At 47.6% G+C, this 7454-nt stretch overlaps 1 protein-coding gene across 17 annotated transcripts in view; it reads right to left on the reverse strand.

Annotated features, from left to right (window-relative positions):
* Positions 1 to 6456, reverse strand: part of Pcbp3 (poly(rC) binding protein 3) — a 185625-nt gene extending 179169 nt beyond the window's left edge. For 3 of the 17 annotated variants that reach the window (XM_048451413.3, XM_048451412.3, XM_085679775.2), the window contains exon 1: positions 6287 to 6449. The gene's annotated coding sequence lies outside the window, so the exon portion shown is untranslated. Of the gene's footprint in view, positions 1 to 6286 lie in introns of all 17 variants that reach the window. The other 14 variants (XM_085679774.2, XM_085679773.2, XM_085679770.2 and 11 more) reach the window with 10 other exon arrangements.
* Positions 6457 to 7454: the final 998 nt, after the last annotated feature.

Consider the following 7454-nt stretch of genomic DNA (forward strand, 5'->3'; position numbering starts at 1 on the left):
CCGACCACCCTGATACTCAGTCTGAAGTGGGCAATGCAGGAGAAGCTCACCACTGGCCAGTACCCCCTTATGAACATGTGTGATGACCCTAAATGAAATATTATTATGACTCCAATAAGACGGTTTAGTGTGGTACATCAGGACAAAGAAAGTGTATCCCAGAAAAATTAACGATAACTTCAAAGTTAAAGATTTAAGCTCTTATTTCAGTGGAAGCGTAACAAAGAAAAACCACAAAATTATCTAAATAAGTATATTTAAAACATTTAATAAAAATGTATTTCTAGTTTCTGGCACAGGGTCTCACTGTGTAGTCCAGGTTGGTCTCAAACTCCTTCTTGTCTCAGTCTCCCGAGGGCTAGGATTACACGCATCTGTCATGATGCTGAGTTGACTTTTTTAAAAAGGTTTTCACTAAACTATTAGTAGATGAGACAATCCATAACCTAATAAAAGTGATCTACTAAAATACAAAAGCAAAGTTCATAACTAAAGCTCTAACAGGATTATTCTCAAAGTGAAAATCAATACAAGGATAATCTTACCCAATTTCTAGGAGCTTCGCCTAGTATTCCATATAAAGTAAATAAAACAAAAAATTAACATTTAAGGACTATAAAGAAAGAAATTATCATTATGTAGAAACATACCACATCAAAAAAAATTATGCATGGTGGTGCATGCCTTTAATCCCAGCACTCAAGAGGGAGAGGCAGGTGGATCTCTGAGTTCAAGACCAGTCTGGTCTACAGAGAGCGTTCCAGGACAGCCAGGGCCACACAGACAAATCTTATCTTAAGCAAAAACAAAAGAAAAACAAACCAGAAAATTCACCCACACCATCTGAGAAACTCAGTGTGTTTCAAAAGTAGCACTGCAGATCACTGGGGATGGGTGGTAATAAACAGTAATAGCACTATTAGTTAGGCATTTGAAATAAAATTCTAAAAGCAAATCTCTATCTCACAATCCATACAAAAATGAATTCCAAGTAAAATATAAAAGCCAAATATTTCAACATTTTTAAAAGACTGTCTTATGGTCTTGAAGTTACACAAATTTCTCAAATAAGAGCCAATAAGCACAAGTCGTAAAGAAAAGATTGATGAATTTGACTACATTAGAATTAAATATCTATTCATCAAATCAATATCTTTTTAAAGAATAAGGAATGGGACAAAAGTAGAATCAAAAATATTATAAAGAACTTCAGGAAAGGTACAAGAAGGACATAATCCAGACATAAGCAGATGGACAAGGTAAGATTACGACTGATAGGAAAGACAATCCATGCAGTGAAAGATGGAGGAAGGGTAGTAAAGGTCCTCAGACTCACTGGAGATCAAGGAAATGCAAATTAGAACACTAAGATATTGCCTACCAACCTGATTGGCAACAAAATACCTAAAGATTGAAGAATTCCCGTGGCTGGGAATCAAGTTTTTGAAAGTAATTGACAACAAGGAGGCTGTGAGCCCCAGTCTCAGTGGTGTTTACAGGCGCGCTCCCCGGGGGCCCAGAGCAGAGCAAAGGAGAGCCAGCGGAGCATGAAGACCAGCAGAACAGAGGCTGAGCAAGCTGCTAGGGGGAGAAAGAGTGAAATTCGGGTCAGATACAGCAGCATCACATACTCGTCTTGTCTGGGAATGCATCGAAATCTTGTTTACTTGGAACAAACTCCCCAAACAGTAGGGATCACCTCATCTTCTAGGGCCGACCTGACTATATGACTTTCCCTGAAACATTCCAGCTAAGAAGGCTGAAAGCCGAGACCCAAGCTGCATTGGTTTCCCAATGCTGCTACCATGGACTCCCACAAACGTAGTAGCTTAAAATATCACCCTTTGCTACCCAACAGTTAGAGGTCAGCAGACAAATATGGGTCCCACTGGGCTAAAATTAGGGGCCAAGATCCTTTCTGAGACCCTTTTCTTGCCCTTTTCACAGGCTGCCAAATCCCTGGCATGTCCTGTTTTGTCGTCAAAGCTAGCACTGGCGTCTACAACCCTCGCCTCTCGTCACTCTCACACTGGTTCGTCTGCGCTCCTCTTCCACCTTTAAGGAGGCTTGTGATCACTGTGAGCCTGCCTGGACAACCCAGCATCACCTCCCTATTTTGAAACCAATTGATGAGCAACCTTTTCCTATCTGTGACCCTAATTCTCCTGCCAAGCAACATAACACATCACAGGCTCTGCGGATGAGGGCATAGTATCAGGAAGCCATCCCATCATTCTACACACCACGCAACCCCTCTCCAACTCACAACCCACATCCCACCGGAATCCCAACTTCTTGGTAATACCCATACACATACCCTTCCGCTTCCATATCAACACTCTGTTTTCCAATTACACTGACCTTCTCATCTTTTTCTAATCCATCTGTGCCAGACCTACGACTCGTCCTTTAGGGTTTACCCCAAAGGCTGCTTCCTCCCTGATGCTTTCTGATGCTCCCCGCTTATAATCCCGCAGCACACTCAGCGAGCTATGCATCCCAACCGCATCACGGTGTAGGCACTTGCAGCCATCTGTTTACATGCTCTTCCTCGGGCCAAATGGTGAACACTGCTAGGACAAGAACTCTGTTTCCCTCCCCCAAGGGACTCCCACATCACAGCACAGGATTCAGCAAGAAATGGGTCCTTGTTTTCAGTATCTCACAGTACTCCTGGTACTTGGATGAAAAAGGAGGAGGCATCCCTGAAGTTTCCGCCACAAAAGAAATGCCGTACGAAATGCAGGCCAGACCACTAGTTCAGGGACTTATTTCACTAACAGAACTATCCACTCAGCTTGATGTACAACTTCCTGCCATGCGAAAGAACTTATACAAGTGACACATACCATTTTCTATTGCTAACCTATGGAACAACTCTAAAGTAACCAACAAAATTACCCACAAGAGAAATAAAAACTTTATTGTTTACATTCCTCAAAATTATACACATAAAAGTAGACACTACTTCAACACAAAATGAATGCCTGACAATCACCTTCCCTGGGGAGAGGCTGAGAAGTGTGAGGGTGTTACCAAGTGGCACTGTTTAGGGACAAGCTGCCCTGCAAGCAGACACCTGTGCATACTGCAATCAAGGGTTCTTTTCGTTTGATGGTAGTTATTAAGAAAACAGACACTTGTTTAATTTCAGTGCTCATTACTTGATGTCCACAGCCAGAAAACTCCCCACCGGGAGAGAAAAAGAAAAATAACTATCTTTTTCAAAGGAAAAATTGATTTGTTTTAAAGGCATCTCTCATCCAAGTTCAACAAAGCTAGTCTGTCCATTTTTTTTCTTTAGTAATAATATGAATTCCGAAATTATTTCTAACATTATTCCCAAACCCACTCTCACTGAAATGAAAGATTGAAGGAAAGCCGGGGCAGTGAGGGAGAATACTGATTCAGTACCATGGACAGTGGACCCGCAACTTGCCAGTCACAGGCTCAGCGCTGCCCCAAGATTTCAGCATTTCAGCAAAGGCCTGGGGGAGACAATTTCAACGTGTGAGCAGGTTATTTTTATTATATTCCAAAGCACCACCCTCCTCCACCAAGGGGATATACAACATACACCTATACCAAATCTGTTCCACTTACCTCCTTCACAATAAAGCCCTGAGGTTTCTGTGCAAACAGAAATGACTTTGCCCCTGACACATCAGTACAGTGCCAGATCTCACTGAAACTTCTACAGAAGCCACCTTCAACTGTCGGAACTGTTTCAAGGACTTCATGGGGCTTTTAAAATTTACACATGCAGCATGCTCTCTGGTATCCAACAAGGCCAAAAGAACAGCCTCTTCAAGACAGCTAACAAGGCCTGGCATGGTGACACACGCCTAAGCTCATCGTTTGGGACGCTGATACTGGGAGATCTCAAGTTTCAGACATGTCTAACCTGTGTCCCAGAAGCCACATGAGGCCAAGAATAGCCATGAATGTAGCCAACACAATATCATAAACTTAAAAACATTATAATATTTTCAGCGATTATTTTATAACTCAGTTGTGAGGTTATTGCATGCAAACGCTGTAGATGATATAACATTGTCTCACGGTGACATGCTTGGAACTGGGCAGCAGAACGAAATCCTGACTAAAAAAAATGACAAGATGTAATCATGCCTTGTATGTTGTATGTTGCGTGCCTTTTTCTTATAAAAAGTTGTAAGAATTCATCATATAAATCTGTGTGAATTTTCTTCTACCTACAAATGAGCGTCACAGTGGCAACACCAGCTCTGAATTCCAGATACAGTGTCCAATCTTCTCAGTTATAAAGACCCTATTTCTAACAAATTCATTTTACTGTTTTGTGTGTGTGTGTGGTCACAGAGTTCCTGCAGCGGTCAGAAGACAACTCCTCCCACCATGGTTTCCAGGGACTGAACTCAGATCATCTGGCTTGCAAGGCCCATTCTAAGCCACCCCACCAGCCTGGAGGCGTTTTTTTCCAAAACTGTATAATATTAAGGTCTAACTATGCGCATGAAGTGATATGAACTCCAAAACAGGTGTGCTGCATTAACAATGGCACCTACACACATGTGAAAGCAGCATGGTTGGAAACGGAAAGCCTCAGGTGAACAACATCTGAACTCCCAGCTAGAAGCCCCAGCTTGCTAGAGTATCTCACGTCTCGAGCCATCGTGCAGTTTCTCCAGCCCTTCTGACACTCCAGCCCTCTCCAGTGAGCACTACTCTGTACACACAAAATTGGCATATCGGATGTTAGATAATAAACTGCCCTTGTTGTGGGGACTAAGGGTCAGTTCTCCGGACAGACACACCCTGCAGTTCCTCTGGAACCCAAATCACAATTCAATTCAAAGAAGAGAAATGGGGCACAAGTTTGCCTCAGAAAACTAAGTTTTGGGAAGGCTGTGTCAGAGGAATGTGTTGAGAGGGAGAGTTGACATGCTAGCTCTTCAGCCTGGCCTCCAAGGCCCCAGCACCCAGGATTCCTTTTGGTGCAGCACCCACTAAACAGCCTCCTCAAACATTGGCTCACATACAAAGCTAATGAGACTTGAAGGTCCATGGTGCCGAAAAGAAAAGTAGAAGGAAAATCACCAATCCTGGGACCCAACTTCATTAACTCACGAATTTCCTATACAAACAATATAGTGCAGAGTAAGGAAGGAAGCTAGACAGCTAAACCCTTTCAAATTAAACAAAACCCTTAGGGGAACAATAAGAAACAGGTCTAAGCACACCTCTTTCCCAAAAAAGAAAATGCAGTGATCAAAAAGAGGAACCAGCTTCTATCTGGTCTACCTGTTCTGGCTCTAATGGAGGGCGCAAAAAACAGAAGGAGAGCCAAGAGAAAAAGAGAGAGAGAGAAAGGAGACCGCAGTGGAGGGGGGAGGAGAAGAGGCCGCGCCCCACCCTCGCCCCACATCTATCCTCTGAGTTTTCTTCCCCCCCCCCCCCCCGTTCATCTCAATCACAAGACACCAGTTCAATCCTTGCAAGTCCCAGTGAGCTCACAGCTATTGTATGCTGACCCGAAAGCCTGCTGAGTTATGTGCCCACTGACAACTTCTGAATTTGGGGAGGCAATGGAGAGGCCTGCGTTCTCCTGAGTGGCTCCCTGACACGGACAAGAACCAGTTACCATCACACTTTCACAAGGACCCTGGGCCTTGACTGAACACTCTGGCACGACCATGCAGGGCTGGAGACTGAGCCCATCGCTGGAAACTTCCCTCTAGGACCCTGCTCTGGCCCCAGCTCCACGCCCAAGGGCCACCAGGAACCACTCTACTCAATCAATCTCTCTCGCTCTCTCTTCTCCCCCCACCCACCTCTCTCTCCCTCTCTCTGCCTGGGAACCTCATCCCCCTTGCTTTGCCTGGTACCCTCTCCCCAAGCCTGGAATCCCCTTCCTTAAGCCTGGAACCCCGCACTCAGCCCTAGAACCTCTGCCTTCGGCCGGGGAGATTCCCTGCCCTCAGTCCTGAGATCCCCACCCTCAGCCTGGGACCTTCGCCCTGTGACTGGTACCCCCTAGCCTCTCTCCTGGGACCTCTGCCCTCAGCCTGGGACCCTTGCCTCAACCTGGGGTTCCGGCCCTAGCCCTGACATCGCCAACTTCAACCCACCGCCAGGATCCCCAACACCCCAGCTCGGATGAAGTTTTCTGACCGCGAACTGTCCAGTCCTCCGGCCTTTCGCGGGGTCTCGGCTGACCTGGGACGCAGCGTGCGAGCTAACCACCCCCCACACACACCCGCGCCGGACTCCCCCCCTCCACTTCAACCGGCCGCCACTCACTCACCTGCCCCGCCACGGACAGCGAGGCCGCGGGCCAGGCGGAGCCGACGCTGCCGATCGGGTGGGGCAGAGGAGGCAGAGGAGGCAGACTCGGCGCGACGCGAAGCCCTAGGCGACCAAGCGGCGGCCGCGGCGTCTCTTAGCTCAGGCGACGGTAAGCAGCGCCTCGAGCTCTGGCCCGAGCTCTGCGCGCGGCGAGGACCCGCCCTCTCCGCGCAGCCAGCCACTCCCGCGCAGCCCGCCGGCTCTGGCCCCGCCCCCGCCCAAGGGCAGGGCCTGAGAAAGCGGGCGTCGGGATCCTATGGAACGGCAGGACGGTGACCAGCACGGCCAATCCGAGCGCGGGAAGCTCTCCGGCTAGAAGCCGTTTAGCGTCGAAGGGCGGTTAGGGTTGGGCGGAGCCCCACGCTGGGGCTGGAAGGAGGCGGGGCCTCTGGATAGGCTAGTCAATTTTGGGGGGCGGGGACAGCATGAGGGCGGGGCCTGGGCGGGGCCTCCGGAAGGCTAGCGGGAAGGGAACGCTACGTGGATTTGAGATGGCTGCGCGGCCTGCCTCTCCGGTGCGATCTTCTGCAGGTGCCCGCGAGTGTTTTGCACACGCGGCTAGCGGGAGACTGAAGACACCCAGTCTCGCGCTCTGGTATTCTGGAGCGGTCAGTTGGACCCACGGCCCTTAGCGACCATGCGGGCCTGATCTGTTGACCAGCAGCCCTTCGTGAGTTGCCCCTCTTGAACGGAGCCTTTGCTAGCCCACGGAACCCAGACTGCAGAACTTGCGTCCAGGCACTCTCATCTGCTGGGCCTGCACACCTATCCACAAATGACTCAAGGCTGAAGGCCGGCGGAAGAACTGGCTGTGGCAGCTATTGGACAACATGTCAATTAATTGTTATTATTATTACTATTATTGTTGTTATTGTTATTATTACTATATTTTGTGCACCTTTCTAGAGAGGTGTCTTTCTCTGTATTGTTTCTATTAACTATGGTTTTCATCACACTAAATAAACTATCTTTCATCCGATTGCACCCTATCAGCTTAGACTTAATCCTTTCTGCACAACAGGAAGGGAAGGAACCAAGGCATATTGTCATCCCTTCAATGGAACAAGCTGAGAGTACTGGGACCCTGCCTTCCACCAGTGCGTAGACATCCAGGTTTCCTAAGATCT

The sequence above is a fragment of the Myodes glareolus genome, chromosome 18 (genome assembly GCF_982192425.1).
Source record: "Myodes glareolus chromosome 18, mMyoGla1.1, whole genome shotgun sequence".
NCBI lineage: Eukaryota > Metazoa > Chordata > Mammalia > Rodentia > Cricetidae > Myodes > Myodes glareolus.